Source organism: Phoca vitulina, unplaced genomic scaffold (assembly GCF_004348235.1).
Source record: "Phoca vitulina isolate PV1807 unplaced genomic scaffold, GSC_HSeal_1.0 scaffold4, whole genome shotgun sequence".
Lineage (NCBI taxonomy): Eukaryota > Metazoa > Chordata > Mammalia > Carnivora > Phocidae > Phoca > Phoca vitulina.
This window is the reverse complement of record NW_022589707.1, coordinates 18,063,783-18,082,168: the sequence shown is the minus strand read 5'-3', so window position 1 is coordinate 18,082,168 and position 18,386 is coordinate 18,063,783. Positions and strand designations below refer to the sequence as shown.

At 34.4% G+C, this 18,386-nt stretch overlaps 1 protein-coding gene across 6 annotated transcripts in view; it reads right to left on the bottom strand.

The window, feature by feature from the left end:
- The window catches only part of GRM8 (glutamate metabotropic receptor 8), a 732,634-nt gene that overhangs the window by 241,812 nt on the left and 472,436 nt on the right, over window positions 1–18,386 (bottom strand). The window lies entirely within an intron of this gene.

Here is an 18,386-nt window from a genome sequence, read left to right as displayed (position 1 = left end):
GGGTGGCTCAGTCATTAGGCATCTGCCTTCGGCTCAGGTCATGATCCTGGAGTCCTGGGATCGGGCCCCACATCGGGCTCCCTGCTCAGCCGGGAGCCTGCTTCTCCCTCTCCCACTCCCCCTGCTTGTGTTCCCTCTCTAGCTGTGTCTCCCTCTGTCAAATAAAGAAATAAAATCTGAATAGAAAAAAACAAACAAACAAAAACAAAAACAAAAACAAAAAAACTTATATTTTCTAGATTTATCCAGGTAGGTTGCTTCATAGAAAGTGAGCATATAAAAATCAATTTTTCTACTAGGAACAAGAATTTTGAGATAGAAATTTAGAAAATAATTGCACTTATAAGACTACCAAGCACATGAAATTATTAGGGAAAACCTAACAAAATATGTGCAACACTTTTATACTGAAAACTACAAACATTGTAGAGAGAAATTTTAAAATATCTAAATAAATGGAAATATACCATGTTCATAGATGAAAAGACTCAATGTTGTTAAGATATCAATTGTCTCTAAATTGATGTGCAGATTCAATGCAATCCCAATTAAAATAATAGCAGGTTTTTTTAGAAATTGACAGATTCTAAAATTGATATGTAGATGCAAAAGACATAGAGTAGCAAAGTAATTAAAAAAAAAAACAAACAGAATTTACTACCTGATTTCAAAACCTAATATAAAGCTATAATAATCAAGACAGTGTGATATTAGCATAAACATAAACATAGGAATCTACAGAACAAGATAGCAAGTCCAGAAATAGACTCATACATATGTGTTCAAATGATTTTCAGCAAAAGGATATTCAATGGGAAATGGGTAGTCTGTTCAAAAAATGATGGAGAAACAATAGGATGAACATATTTTTAAAAATGAGCCCCAAGCCTTACTTTATACCATATTCAAAAATTACCTTCCTATTGATCATAGACTTAAATTTAAGAGGTAAAACTATAACACTTACAGTAGAAAACTTTGGTAATCTTGAGTTAGACATAAATTTCTTAGCTAGGACAAAAAATAGTAAGATTTATAAAATAAAAAGTTGATAAATTGGCCTTCACTAAAACTAAAAATGTCAAAAGACACTATAAAAATGAAAAGAGAAAATATTTATATTATATATGTAATATATAAAATATAAGACTTTTCTAAATTAAAGAACTTTTACAACTCAATAATAAGTAATCAATTCAGTTTTTAAAATGAGTAAAAGATTTGAAGAAACAATCAAAGAAGATATAGAAATGGCAAATTAGCATATGGAAAAATACACAAGATAATTAATTAGAGGAATGCAAACATGCAGAGTAGATTCAAAATGAGAAATCACTATAGACCCACTAGTAAGGCTAAAATTAAAATGATGAACAATATCAAGTATCGGAGAGGAGTGGAGCAACTGGAACTGTCATACACTGCTGTTAGGAATACAAAATGGAGAAGTCACTTTAGAAAAGTTTGACAGTTTCTTATGAAGTTAAACATATTCTTCCCATACAGTCCAGATATTCCAGATATTCCACTCCCCAGGAGAAACAAAAACATATGTTCTCACAAAGAGTTGTGCTTGTATGTTTGTAGAAGCTTTATTCATAATGGAAAAAGCTGAAACTAATCCAAATTCCATCAACTGATAAATGGAAAAACAACTTGTGGTATATTCATGAAAAAAAAAAAAAAGGCAATGAGCTACAGGCACAACAACATGGGTAAATTTCAAAAACTTTATGCTAAGTAGAAGAAGCCAGGTACAAAACTTGCAAAATGTATAATTCCATTCCTATTTATTTTTGAAAAAGCAAAAATATACTGACAGAAAGCAGATTAGTGGTTTCCAGGGAAAGGGATTGTGGGGAGGGGATTGACTGGAAGAGGCAGGAAGGAACATCTGGAGTAATGAAAATGTTCTATACCATGATTGTGGGGGTGGTTATAAAATTGTATATATTTGTTAAAAAAACCACATCAAATTATACACTTAAAATTAATTGACTTTATTGAATGTGTATTTTACCTCAATGAAGCTTATTAGATAAAAATTACTGGGCTAGAAGGAACCTTAATGCCCATTTCTCAACCTCAAGAAAGTCATGGAGATTAATATCCAAGACTCATATATGATTATAATGAGTTTTCAAAAGATTTTCCTTGACTTCATATTTGTTTTATTCATTAGCTTCCAACTCTCGGAAACAACTTTTTTTTTTTCACTTTTTTATGTAACGTCTACCCCCAGTGGGCTTGAATTCATATCCCCAAGATCAAGAGTCACATGCTCTACCGACTGAGCTAAGCCAGGTGCCCCAGAAACAAAGTTTTTTGGTTTTCGTTTTGTCTCACATCACCTGTGTTACCACAGAAAACTAATCTGACTCCATGATTCCTAGTGTTCTATTGAAATTTTAAAGGTTCTTTGTTTTCTCTTTTAAACACATGGGTTTTTTTTTCACTAACCAATAGCTTCTACAATAGCAGTTATCATTAGAGGTGGTTACCATAGTAATTACCATAATCACCACAGTCATTAGGACTGCACCTCTAGGCTAAGTTTCCAGGACTTGAGTCCTGGCCCCACCACTTGACTAGGTAAGTCAATCTGTGCTTCAGTTTCCTCATCTGCAGAAATAGGGATAAAAATTGTTCCCATTTCATCAGATTATTTTGAGGATTAAATGAGATAACACATAAACAGTACTTAAAAATATACTTGGCACATCATAAGTACTCAATAAATGTTAGCATTTCTATTAGCCTCATATTTTTCCATTGGCAATTCCAGAGAAATAAAAACAATGCTATTCAATAAAGTACCAAACTCAGATTTTAAATCCAGGAATTATACTCAACTGTAACTTCAAAAGTCAACTGAAAAGTCATCCTCTACTTCTCAGTGCTGTAGGGCTTCTTTATTTTTTGTTGTTATTGTTGTATTCTTAATTTCCTGGTTCATGTTACAATGGAGAGAGATGAATTAAACATTATGTTAGAAGGATATTTCTTATGTCTATTACATGTATGTATGTTTGCCTTATGCATGTGTGTATCTGTGCATGTACTTTAATTTATCTTAACCTAAATTTAATTTGGGATTCTTTAAAGGACTTGCACTGGAGAAATTATTTGGATAGGAAAACTAGGAATACACAAGGCCTGCCTTGGCTTAACCTATCCTCCTACTATAAAGGCCTCCAAGGAAACAAATATATGTGTAAAGTAAGCAAAGGAAGTCACTTATTATTATCAGATTGGATTGGATTAGATTAGATTGCATGATTAGCTGTGACTTTGGCTCAAGCTCCACAGTGGAACTTTACAAACTAGGGGAGACAATATGATATGGCGGGATCCTTGTCCCCATGTTCACTGAGAAAATGAACCAGTTACACAAGCAAGACCCAGTTTTGCCTTGAAGTAGGCCAACCTGCCCCAATCCTTCTCAGAGCAGTATAGTGATCTTTTGTCAACAGCCACATGTAAGAAAGCACATCTACAGAATGAAAGCTAGATGGTCCTGGCCTGTTTAGAGAGATCATCCCAGCCCTCGTTATTACTGCTCCTTCAGGGAATCCTTCACTGAGAGCCTTATTCACTTGCTTTTAGCCAAAGGATGACTCCACCCAGGAACACAGCAGTCAAAGCTCAAATCTGATCCATCCAAACCAACCTCTTTCTCCTTGGGGGGGGGGGGGGGCGGGGAACTCAAGGATAATACAGAGTACTGAGAGTTTACTTTCCATATAAGCTCACAGTAATTGTTAAAATTGCTGCGAGAATTAAAATGTGACTAATTATTATCTGATATAGTTTACTATAGTATACTTGCCAACTACTGATATTATAATCTTGGAAATATCATGTTCACAATGTGAACTTCGAAGAAAACACTTCTAAAATCAGTACTTCCCAATGACAGTGGAATGGCGTACAAGCTCATATGGAGGACATTCATAAACCCAAGAAGAATAGCTACATTTGGCTTCCATGGGTTTCTACAAAGCGCTTACACTACATAATACGTCATTTTGAGAATTTGGGGGAAATAACATATTTTTAGTAAAAAGGTTCTGATTCCATTGACAGAAGAATTCAGCATGGTAGTGAAAAAAAGCTCTTTCCTTAAGACTTTTGCATCAGTCTTTTCCTAGATTTTTATCTTTCTCATAATTCAGGTTTCAGTTTAAGTATCACTTTAGTGATGATGTCACCAACCTCTCTATCTAATCAGTCCTATCCTCCTCCCATGAGATTCTCTAGTTCAGCTCTATAATGCTTCGCATTTTGTACTGGTTTGTTAATGACTGCTTGCCCACCCCCGACCTGCATCCTCCTGAGAGCAGGGACTGCTCTTTGCTCACCACTGCTGGTGATGATCCTAATAAAGACCAGTACAGAGTAGGCATTTATTAGTAAACTGTTGAATAAATACCTTGATGAATGAATGAAGATTGAGGAATTTTAATAGGCTATCTTCAGAACAATGCCCTATTTCAGTTCCTTTGATACTTGCAGGATTAAACATAGAATTGAAAATTCTGGGTCTAGTCCCAATTCCTTGACTTACTATCTGTGAGTTTTGAATATTTAATTTAACTTTTATACATCTCTGTTATCAAATGGCATAATAACACCCACTTACTTTCCCTCCCATGTATGACTGTTAGGGCTAATGAGAGGTGCTATATATATATATGAAAGTACTTTAAAATGAAAAGCATTAAGATGCCTGGGATTATTATTGTGATATGCTATAATTCAAGGTAATTAGCACTAAAAAGACTCAATATGGATAAATTTAAAATTTATCATCAAAAGAAACCTTTCACTGAGATACAAAATAAAAAACCTGAGGAATTATTGTTAGGGGCTTATCATCTTTACATATATACATTTGTTTGAATATAAATCTCAAATGACAAAATTATTTTTCACCTCAAATACTAGTAGAATTTTGGCAATTCCAAGTCCGTGATGAGGACAGAAAACAATATACAAAAGTTTTAAGCAATTAAATTGTTTTTTCCCAACCAGTATGTAGCTCATTTTATTTGAGCCCTCCTACTCTGCATTTCAACTGATCTGAACCCACGCTGGAATTAATCACTTTTATGTCTTTGTGACATTATTGTCTTTGCCAGGAAACTACAAAGTCTTTTTAACCACAATGATTAAGAAATCATATTCCTTGATTCACAAAGGGAACAACTTGAAATCCTAGAGAACTATCACTGGATAACACTGTGGCATTCAAATCCTATTCCTAATTCAAAACAAATGACAGAGATGGATGAGTTAATCAGGTATTATGAGTTCAAAGAACCCTTGCACATGCAGGGTTAATTTTTTATGTTAGGTTGAATTTCTAAGTACAGTGCTTTATGCTATCAAATGAGGCCACAGATCACCTAAGCTCAACATATGGGCCATTCAGAATGAGGTATCTAAAACCTGTAGTAAATTGCTGAAATTTTAAAATAGTGCATTACACTCATCTGCAAACACATCATGCCAAAGTTATGACACTCTAAAAATGTAGTAAAGAAGATGAATGTTGATCACAATACTCTGAACATTTCTGATTCTTAGTGTTGTCAATTCTTAAGATTAAAAAAAAATAATAAAATAGGTAGTGAGGTGGCTCTGGGAACATTTTTTGTTAAATGCCAGCCAAAGTTAACACAAGCTCAAATGTCATTTGGTTTATCCAAGTCCCTGTCCAAAGATACGAAGCAATTCAAAAATTCTAATCTCTATGAAATTAGAAAGTTTATTTTGACAATGATAAGGAAACATATCCTTTCTTTCCACCATATCATTTTATTATTTTTTGTTTACTTCCTCTATTTCTATATAAAGAGTATGTACATGTGTATAACTGTGTCTGTGTATGTCTGTGTATGTGTGCATATGCTCCACAGTAAACTTAAAAACTCTTGCGTTAGAAATTTACTTTCTAGTAGCTCTGTTGAAGAACTTAGAGCTACTCAGCCAAAACCATCCTTGAGTTTGCTAAAGGAGTTACTTAATTTTCATAAATATTTTGTGTGTGGAGGTTACTAGAAAATGTATGAACTGGTTATTTAATGCTTCAATACCAGTGAAGCATATTGCTATCATGCTCAAAAGATCACTTCAAGTAATGCAAAAAAAAAAAAAGAAAAAAATCCAACATGAAATGGTATTTGTTTGTTCATACATTAGCATATAATTGTCCAAAGTAGTATCATTTAAATTTTGCATCTGCAGCTCACTTTAAAGGCTCAGATAGTTCAAACTGATGAAACACACACCTGTAAAGGTATAAAAAGAAAATATTATGCAAACATTGCAATAAAAATCTCATTTTTTAAATAATATCTGATAGTTTGCGACTATATAGAGCATGTTTAAAAAGAATGGAAAATTTTTCTCATCCAAATCTACTGGTTAATTACAGGCTTTACAGGAAAATGCTATTCCCCTGCCTCACCCCAACTACGTTTTGCGTATAAAAAGTTCTCCTTTTGGTTTTGGTTGAAATATATTGAGTAGGATCAAAAAGATATGCCCAACCAATTCTTATTTAAATATTACATGGAAACAAATGTCCTGAAATGTAGTCCAAAGCTTTTTTACAGAGGGCCAGTATCATTTCAAAAGATAAATATGGGGGTAGAAAAATCAGAGAGCACTTATTTCTGGAAAAGCATACATGTAGCAAACATGTAGCAAAACACTGCAAGTTTTCTCAAATGCCTCTTAGCATTCTAGAACCTATTGACTCTAGAATTTGTGACAATTCTGAGATGTTTTTATTAACAGCTAAATCAGGAAAAGCAAATGAAGCAAATGTGCTTTCTTCCCTGGTAAAATAAAAGCATTACATACTAAAAAAAAAAAAAATGCTAAGCCCTACACTGATGTTTTGGATATTTTGGAATTATCCTAGAGTACTAGCTGCAAGAGGATATTTCCTTCTCTTCACTGCCCAGGACAGAGACTGACGTAATTAGGCAATTTAGGAGTATTTTTTTATGATACTGATTAAAATTTAAACAGTCATGAGAATGCTGTCTCCTGGAAGGTGAAATATACTTCAGGAGTCATACTTACTATCCATATGCATTAATCAAGAGCCCAACATCTGAACAGTGTAGAAGTCGTATGTATGTATCAATATTTCCACTGGGTAGTTTCTCAATTCAACTTTATTAATTTTATTTCTCTCACCATTTTTCACATATTACATTTATGCCCCTTCAGCCCCAACAATCACAAAAACAACCACAACAATGATAACACAATTATATTCGGGCTACAAAGAACGTTTGACTTTACTTCTACTGACGCTGTTTTTAAACAATTGAGTCTGATCAAAAGACCTTAAGAAGTTACCTGAAACTTTTTCTATAATTTTTTCTATAATCACTTTCCATGATTCATTAAAAAAATAATATTTTAGAACCTCAATTTTGGCTGATGCCAATACAGAGATAAGATCTCTAATGACAACAAAAAAAGGTAAGTTCAACAATCAGTACTGGAACAACTAGACATCCATGTGCAAAAAAAAAACGAATCTAGACACAGACCTTATACCCTTCATAAAATTGAACTCAAATGTAAAATGCAAAACTGTAAAATGCCTGGACGATAACACAGAAGAAACCCCAGATGACCTTGTATATGATGATGACTTTTTAGATACAACACCAAAGATACAATCCATGAAAGAAATAATTGATAAGCTGGACTTCATTAAAATTAAAACTTCCGGTCTGCAAAAGACAATGTCAAGAGAATGAGAAGACAAGCCACAGACTGGGAGAAAATATTTACAAAAGACACATCTGATAAAGGACTGTTATCCAAAATACACAAAGAATTCTTAAAACTAAGCAATAGGAAAATGAACAACCCAATTAAAACATGGACAAAAGATATGAACAGGCACCTCAACAAAGAAGATATACAGATGGAAAATAATCATACAAAAAGATGTTCAACATTATATGCCATTACAAATTAACACCACCGCATACCTATTAGAATAGCTAGAATCCAGAACACTGACAACAGCAGATGCCGGAAAGAATGTGAAGCAGTAGGAACTCCCATTCATTGCTGGTAGAAATCAAAGTTAGTACAGCCACTTTCGAAGACAGTTTGGCAGTTTCTTACAAAACTAAATACATTCTTACTTTATGATCTAGAAATCATGTTCTTTGGTATTTACCCAAATAATTAAAAAAACTATGTCCACACAAAAACCTGCACAGGGATGTTCTTAGCAGCTTTGATCATAACTGTCAAAACTTGGAAGCAACCAAGATGTCCTTTACTAGATGAATAGATAGATAAATACACTGCAGATAAATATACTGTAGTACATCCAGACAATGGAATCTTATTCAGTGCTAAAAAGAAAAGAGCAATCAAATGATGAAAAGATGAGGAGTAAGCTTGAATGCATAGAACTAAGTGAAAGAAGCCAATCTGAGAAGGCTACATACTGCAGAATTTCAACTATATGACATTCTGGAAAAGGCAAAACTATGGAGACAATAAAAAGATCGGTGGTTGCCATTGGTAAGGGGTAGAAAAGAATGAATAGGCAAAGCACAGAAGATTTTTAGGGCAGTGAAACCATTTTATATCACATTATATTGTCAGATACATGTTATGATACATTTATCAAAACCCATACAGTGCACTGCAAGAATGAACTCTACAGACTTCAGATGATAATGATGGGTCAACGTAAGTTCATCGATTGTAACAAATATACCTCTTCGTTCTGGATACTGATAGTGGGGGAGGCTGTGTATGGGTGAGGGCAAAAGGTAAATGGGAAATCTCTGTACTTTCTACTCTGTCTTACTGTGAACCTAAAACTTCTGTAAGTCTACTATTTAAAAAAATTATGAGAACATGACCAACATGAGAATATTCTTGAAGGTAATATTTTCTTTATCCCTTTCTAAGAGATTATAGGTATTGTACTAAAAATTTAATTTTTCATATATTTTAAACCTCATTAGTAGATATTAAATGTTATAAAATAATTCATTGGGTTTTAAAAATTAAATACTGGATATCTTACAAAGTAAATTTAAATAATTGAATTTAATGTTAATAGAGATAATGGTTGGAATTGCTTTACTTCCTCTTTCTCAAAAATTGCAGTGAAATGAAGCCAAACATAAAAGAGTACAGATTATGTAATTTCATTTATATGAGTACAAAAGCAGGCCACCTTGGTCTATGCTGTTAGAAGTCAGGAAAGTGACAGAAAGGGAGCACAAGAGGCTTTTGAGCAGCCAATTGAGGATTCTGGGGTTTGGTTGGGTGTTTTGGATACCGGTTTGGGTGTTCTCCGTTTGTGAAAATTCATGGAGCTATTGACTTTTTGCTATGCTTTTTTATAAGTTAAAAAAAAAAAAAAAAGGCAGTAAACATAGTTCTTTAAGTTTTGATGGAAGCAAAGAGGGGATAGAAACAAGGGTATATACATTTTTACATAAGCCTGCAGTTAATATAAGGATAGAGAACAAAAAGGAAGTTAAGAGAGCTTCAAGGACCTGAGAGGAATGGCCTTTTGGATATATCACTCAACAGGCTGGAATTTCTTAGTGTTACTCATGAGCTAGTATAAATCCTAGGGACACCTACTTGAGCTAGACAGCCAGCAAAGAAAAATGTAAGATCTGGGGAAAGTTAGAGCTTTCTTAAGCAGGATTAAGAGTGAGGTAGGAATTAGTAAATATCTTTCTGGGAGACTTTAACCACATCCCTTTTACCTGCCAAAATGTGTATTTTCATTTCTGTTTGAATTCCTTTTAAAAATGAATAGGGCTTATGAGTTGAACTAATTCTATCATGTAAAGTTCATTCTTCCTGTTCTGTGGCATGGACAACTGAATGGTTTGTACACTCACTATACAGTCATTCTCTCTAATCAGGTTGCATGTGACCAATGATCTGCAGCTAAATTCTTTGCTTAGGTCGTAGGTGTCTCCTTCACAGCCTATGTCAGAGTGAGTTTCTGAAGAGTTTCTCAACAGAGGGGGTATACTTTATTCTAGAACACATTCTCTGAACACTATTTCAAGCAACACCTTCCACCCCTTTATCTATCAGGTCATTTTACTCTGGACAAAATGGACTAGTACTGCTCAATATCAGCAGTAATGCACTTTTATGTCCTCTTATTCCAATACCTCACCCTATGGTGCTAATAAGAATTGATGGGTTCAAGGTGACTCCAAGAGAAGAGTGAAGAGGTGAACTAAAAAACCAAATAATCCTTAAAAATAGATTAATTGTGCCTTGAAGAAACAAGAAATTCATTACAGACAACATAGTATCACTGATTATAAGAGATTTATCAGATGATTTGAAATCTAAGATTTGTAGGGGAACGTGTGTGAGTGGGTGTGGTTTGGGGGGGTAAATTCAGGAAACATATACAGAGGCTTTATTCTTGTCAGGTGGCAGAAGGAAAAAATAATAGGTTACCATTTGTTGATTATTCAGTGTGCCAGGCATGGTGCTAAGCCCTTCAGGGTGAATTATCTCATTAAAAGCTCACAAAAACACTGCAAGGTAGGTATGATTATTATTCCCATTCAAAGATGAGAAGATCAAGGTTTATAAAATGTAAATGACTTATCCAAGGACTTACCACCTAAGTAGGAGAGCTGGAATTTTAGTTCATCTCTGTATCAACTCAAAAGCTCATACTCTTAGCCACTTGTCTCTATCTTGACCAGTGAATGATCACAAGGGCAAAAGAGAATTACTGAGAAGAAAAGACGATAAGAGGAATGTAAAAGAAGTGTAAGACACAAAGGAAAATAAAGAAAGGAAAAGAAGAAGTGAAAAAATGGAAGGGGGACAAAATATAAATAGCACAGTGCCAATATATAACAGACACTCAATAAATGTTTGTCAAATGAATGTGCATGAGATTTACAAGTAAATGTCATAAATACACACTCCATAAATATTTTTTTAAATTAAAATTGGTCATTGTTCCCTTAGCTACAGACAAAGGTGTGTATATGGTTCAAGAGAAAAGTTATTTTACAGTCATGGTTTTCGAACATATGCAAGAGACCAAGAAAACCCAAACCCCCAAAGTGTTAACAATTAGGCACCTGAATTAAAAAGAATTTTCTCATTCATATCCCTCACTTTCAAACTAACTTCTTGATTAAACTTTAATGTAATTATAAGAGTTAATAACCTTAAAGAGAAAAATAATCGGGGCGCCTGGGTGGCTCAGTCGTTAAGCGTCTGCCTTCGGCTCAGGTCATGGTCCCAGGGTCCTGGGATCGAGCCCCGCATCGGGCTCCCCGCTCAGCGGGGAGTCTGCTTCTCCCTCTCCCACTCCCCCTGCTTATGTTCCCTCTCTGGCTGTCTTTCTCTCTGTCAAATAAATAAAATCTTTAAAAAAAAAAAAAAAAAGAGAAAAATAATCAAGTCTCCATTATAATTTTCGGGTAGATTCTTTCTGAAGCAAGATATCACCAGAAAATAATTACACTTAATAGCATGGGAACTATTCCATTAAATTCTTTCCTTCATTAAAAAAAAGTACATAACTTTGAAGGAAACAGAAGAAATAATGAGAGAAAGAGCCCCATTTGATCTACTCTACACTCATCAGATGTCCATAACAGCAGTAATGCACTTTCCCATCTACTTTGAGAATGTTGTATAAACAATCATGTTTCTGTTCCTATATCTAAGACGCTGACGCTGCTGGGGAAATTTCGTTGATTGGTGCCATGGCAGAAGCATCATTTCTGACATCTGCCTTGTTCGTTCCCATTAGTGATCCTTGTATGTAGTGCTTTTTAATTCTGTGTTTTTCTGAAGATTCCCAAGTCCTCAGTCCCAATCCACCCATCTCATCATCTTCATAAGATGATCCAAGTACTAATCACTATTGATAAAATATCCTCCATACTTAATACAGTTTATCTCTCTTTATTAAGCACTTTCTATGTATTATCACCTTATATTTAGATTTCACAGGAACCCTAGAAAATATTATCATCCCCATTTTGTAGATGAGGAAACAATGATGTAAAGAGGTTTTGTTACTTGACCAAGATCACCAAGTGGTGAGTGGTTAACTGAATTCAAACTGAGTAGAAAGCCTGGGCTTCTGATCACTATGTAAAATACCAACTGTCCAGTGTAAACTCCAGAAACTTCCCACTGCCCCAAATCCTCTCTGCTCCCTCATCCTTCATTCAAGCCTTATTGCTGTATCCCCATATGGATCCGAGGCCAGACCTTAACCCTCAATTACTAAGCCTACAGCACCTCATCTGTTTCTGGGACTTAAACATTTATTCTTAATGTTTTAGCACATGATGGAGAAGTTCAGAAATGACAAGAATAAAGAATGAGTAAAAGCAGCCCAATGCAGTGGATGAAGCTGAGTAGGACCATACGGAAAAACTAAGGCAATGCCATGGATTGGCCTCAAGCTTTTATTCGATGTTGGCTCCATCTTGGCCTACATTTAAGTGTTTATATATTAAGGGAAGAAATGAGAGAGTGATAAACCTTGTCCTTTATGATGATAAAAGAAATTAGACTTAAAAAAATCCCATAGTTTATCACCTTATTCAGTTAGAGAACAGAGGCAGGTACATTTACACTGCTAAATTTCATGATGACTTAACTTGTAAGATTAATATTTTATAACCAGCCTGAAGTTTCCTTAATCAGAAACTAAAAATTACCTAATTTCAAATCAGCCTATTTATCTTTATATATGATATTACTATATATATCATTCATTTAAAAAAAAAATACAGCATTTCCAGGAATACTTTATACCTGCAAACCTTCAGCTTCAAAAATAAATTATAGAATGTATTTCCAAATTATTAATAATTATTTTCTCAATTTTATTTCAAATGAGGTAATTATCAAAAGGATACTTATATTTAAGATTAACACACTTGACTTTCATCATGTTTGATTTTACTTTATCTCTATTTATTAAATAGGTAATATTTAATCACAAAGAAGTTGTGCAGCATAACTTCTAGAGACGACATTTTGTCAGTTTTTCTGGATGTTGACATTTTATATCTCATTTTCCACTTACAGAAGTAGATAAAAAGTAATGTAAAGCCAGTTGCATCAATAACATACATACTAAAATACGGAATTAACTCCAGTAAAGGAATTGCTACAGTTACAAAGAAAGATCATCTGGGGAAGGTAAGATATTTCTCAAAACCGCTTGGTTTTCAGTCAAAGCACAGTACCTAGAACAGAGCCAGCCTTCAAATAATTCTATGTTCCCTTTCTCCCTCCTCCCTTTCTTTCCATTTCACTTGTGTTTTCATTTTCCCTTTTCAAGCATGCTTCTCTCACGGGGACTACTGGACCTGTCTCCCAACCTAACCACCCATCTTCAATCTCACTTTCTCCAGTCTGCAAAATGCTGCTCTGGTTATTTTTTTTAAACACAAACCATATCACTTCACTGTCCTGTTCAAATATCTTCATTCCCCTGTTGTCTACTGTGTCACCTTCAAACACCAGAATTTGACAGATTTCTAACCAAGCCCAAGCTCGTCCGGCCAGTCTCATTTCCAGGCTGCTCTCATGCCACACTCTTGAATTCTTGCAGTGTAGATGCTCAGCTTCTTTAGAATGCATGTTTTTCCCTATCTCCCAGCTACTATTAAACTCTTTTATCTGTTTCATTTCTTAAATTCCACATATGAGTAAAATCATATGGTATTTTCTTCCTCTGACTGATTTATTTCACTTAGCATAATACACTCCAGCTCTGTCTGCATTGTTGCAAATGGCAAGATTTCATTCTTTTTTATGGCTGAGTAATATTCCATTGTAGATATACACCACATCTTCTTAATCTGTTCATCAGTCAATGGACTGCCATTAATGCCTTTTCCCCATCTTGTCCATCTAAGAAATGTCACTTTCCATTTATAATTTAAATCAGATGTGTTGTATTCTTTGAGGCCCTCCTTATGTATTTTGCTATCTCAGCTTTATATTGTGTTCTTATAATACCCATGCCTCTATCATAACACTTGTCAAATTGAATTCTATTTGGTCACATGTTCATGTCCGTCCTCTGTTACATTATGATATCTGAGAACATACAGAACCATGTTTCATCGGTCTTTGTATTCCTGATGCCTAACATAGAACCCTATTACATATCTTTATAAGATTATCAATAAAATGTATGTGGGATAAATAAATGATTCATGAAAGATGAAAATGGATATAAACAACAACAAAAGACAACAATAAGAACATTGATAGGCATCTGTGTTTTAAAAATATACCTTTACCTTTAAAAGAGTATGTAGAAAATTAAGAGCTGGAAGAGCTTTCAGAGATTAGAATATTTTAGTATAATCCTTCTATTTAAAAGGTGAAGGCAAGAGGTCAAGGTGGGCTCACAACACAGAGGGAAAGTAGTGGCAGAGTTCAGATAAAAGCCTGAGATTCCAAGACATAGTCAAGGTGCTGTACCACTATATGACATATTGTTGGTGGATTTATTAGAAACAGAACAAAATTGTGATTTTGCTTTCCTGTTGTTTTCAATACATTTTTGTAAATCCAAGTATTTCAAATATATTCCTTACAATACATTTCTAGAAGTAATGATATGGGCTGAGCAAATACTCTCTGAAAAAATTACACTAATATCCACTCTCACCAAGCATATTTGGAAGAAACAATTACCTTTTGATAATTACTATTATAATTTTCAAGTCTTTGTAAATATGACAGGTGGAATACAATCTTTTATCACCGATTAAATGATCTTTATTGGGGCTCCTGGGTGGCTCAGTCAGTTAAGCATCTGCCTTCAGCTCAGGTTGTGATCTCAGGGTCCTGGGATGGAGCCCACGCCTGGCTCCCTGCTTAGCAGGGAGTCTGCTTCTCCCTTTCCCTCTACTTGCTGCTCCCCCTGCTTGTGCGTATGTGTGTGCGCGCGCTCTCTCTCACTTTCTATCTCAAATAAATAAAATCTTTAAAAATAAATAAATGATCTTTAGTTACTAGTGAAGGTTAACATTTTTTTCAAATGTTTAACATTTATAAGTTTTGCCAGCTGATTTCTCCAAGATGTCATCATTTATATCAATTACGCTGGCTCTTTTTATATTTGTGATATTATCCTTTGACACAATAGCCCAAATATATCCCCTACTTTATATTCTGTTTTGAAACTGTGTTTATGATCATTTTTTCATATCTGACAGTGCTAAAATTTTACTAAATCAAACATGTCTATTTTCCTGTTATAATTTCCTTCACTATCCTATTCAAAAAGCTTCCCCATTCAAATCTAATCAACTGTCTTCTATTTTTTCTCTTGCTTCTTTTTCACTTAACTCTAAAGTAAATTCCAAGTGGATAAGACTCTCATGTGGAGGAATCATCACACTTGATCTTATTGTAAACTGACAATTAATAGAATGCCCTTTCCCACTGAGTTCTAAGTCCATCATTATCACATCATAAATTCATATGTAAGTATGTACATGTACAAACTGATTTATTCATTATCATTATATCTATTTATTATCATTATATATTTCTATCTGGTTCCATCTACCATATGTCTAGCCAGTACTAGTTCCATACTAGATTGATTGTTATAGCCTACCATTAGGCTTAAATATTAAATGTTTGGTAGAAATAAATTTTTCTTCAAAATCATTTCAGTTTTTATTCATTTATTCTCACAATTAAAATTTAAATATTATTTCAAATTCCAGAAAATGCTCCTTTATCAATTTGGTTGGAATTATACTAAGCCTGACTACAGATTTACTCAGAAGAGATTAACGTTTTTCTTGTAATTAGTTTTTCTGTCTACAAACAAGGAATGTCTCTCAAGAAAGTTGTCTTCATATACGCCTTTCATATGTCTTAGTTCAATTTATTCCAAGATATTTTAAATATTTTTTGCCAAGGAAACAGAGTTTAATTTCCCATATATTAGTCAGTTTCTTACTAGTATGTAGGAAAGCTCTTCATGTTTTAATATTAATTTTATATTTGATCATCTTCCTAAAGTATGTCCTTCTAATATATTTTTTCAATTTATTGCCTTGAGATGAAATCACTTGAAAATACTCATACTAATACTTTTTCATTTTTAGTAGTAATCTCTATTATTTTTGTTTCATGTTTTATCACACTGGTTAAAATTTATAGAATATTAATAATAGTGGTAATAGGACTAATCCATCTCTTTAATAGGAATAACAACTATAAATATATAATTGGTTATAGGCTGAGAGAGATGTACTTTATCATGTTAAACATTTATTCCATTTCTAGTTTATGTTTTTGTGCTGGTAACAGAAATGAGAGAGATATTTTAATCAAATGGCTTTACAGAATCTTATGTTTATCATTGTCTTATTTGACTTGTTAGTGTGTTTATAGTGCATTTCCTAATATTAAGTCATACCTATGTTCTTTTAGATAGCTTAAAGTTATTTTATGCAAATAAATTTGCTTCAAAATCAGAATATAGTGTTCACAGACACTCAAAATTGTATATTTGGAAATTTGCATGAAGTACCTGAAATCAATAAGGTTTTTAAAGAAAATAAGGTGCTGGTAAATTCCACCTCTATACCTGCCTCTGTGATCAGACAAGTGTTCCCATAATTTCCTCAAAATATTGAGCATTGAAATGGTGAGACACCATCTCACTGGGAGTTCAGGGAAGTTGCTCTTTCATGTCAGGAAATTCAACCACAAAATGAAGACAGCATTAAAAAATTCCAAAGTTGATTCCTCTCTCAGGTTCTCACAGATTCTGTGTGATTCTTAACTGTGTCCCCTCTAGCTTACCGAAAACTCACCCATGTAAGGAAGCAGTGAGATTCTGAGCCTACAGGGGCATCAGCCCCTCTCAGGTTTTCTTCTGTCTGCTCACTTTGCTTCAACTTTCCCCTAAGTCACTTACAGAAACTTCCCAAATGTCCCTTTCAACCACAGGGAGTGCCCCAGGACAGCCAAGTTGGTAGTACTTGCTCCTCACCACTGATAATTTGGAACAGATCTGACAAATAACTGAAGTATGGCTGAGATTCAAGTTTCCAAGATGTTAGAATTGAGACTTAGAAGTATATACATGTTAATTTTAGTAGGTCCCCTGAAGAAATAGCTGCTAATTTCTAGAAATGTAGATGGCCTTCTGCTATCTACCCTGTGGACCTAGAAGTAGGGAAAACCACTATCAACAGAACCAAACAGAAAACAGAACCAAACAGAGCAGACAGAGAGATGTTGGGATTTCTGACCAGTGTTTTGTTCTTATAACCACTCCTTTCCTTAGACCCTGTTGTATTCTGCCATGTGGTTTCTTTTTTTTTCCTTTTTTAAAGATTTTATTTATTTATTTGAGAGAGAGAATGAGACAGAGCATGAGAGGGGGGAGGGTCAGAGGGAGAAGCAGACTCCCTGCTGAGCAGGGAGCCCGAGTCAGGACTTGATCCCGGCACTCCAGGATCATGACCTGAGCTGAAGGCAGTCGCTTAACCAACCGAGCCACCCAGGCTCCCTCTGCCATGTGGTTTCTTGACATACCCTCATAAATTCTTCCTTTTAGCTTAAGCAAGTTTAAGGTGGTTTCTGTTACCTACAACCAAACACTCCTGATTAGTATACCGCTGTGCCTACCCTGCCCCTGATGTGAGTTCAGGTACTGAGAAAAGGAGAGGGGAGATTGCATTGGAATTCTATCCAACATGTCTTCTTTATGATAAATAAGGTTCTCATGGCAACAGAAAAATCTCTGATTCTATACAAGATGTAAGTATTAATATTTTATTGCCTATAGATCAGAATGAAGGAATTGACATCAATGCTTAAGTTCCTGAAAAATCTAAACCCCTCTTCTTTATTTTAAGTTTTTCTTTTGATAAATCTTCGGATTTAAAAAATTTAGAGAAACACTGTTTTGTTCAAATGGTAGCAATGAAAGTAATCCAAAAGGCAGACCTTTGTTTCCCTCTGGCTCCCCAAGTACAGAGAAAAGGTTGAGAAAAGTTATAAGGAACACATGAGTAATTCCAGATATGCTATGACTCAGAGTGTTCTTAAAATATACATGCAGAATATGGCTCAGGTAAATTCTTCCGTTGATGGGAAAATATCAGCTTGAGTGATTAAATTCAATCAAACCACCATTGGTGTTTAAGTCTTTGGTGGAAATACCACTTTGTAGTGTAGTTTGACTAAGTGCTTCACCTTTAACTAGTTGTTGTGTTATAGAATAATTCTGGCCTGAAATACTGATCACTTATCATTGGAAATTCTAAGATGATTGTTATGTTCTCAGTTAAACAATAGACTGGAAG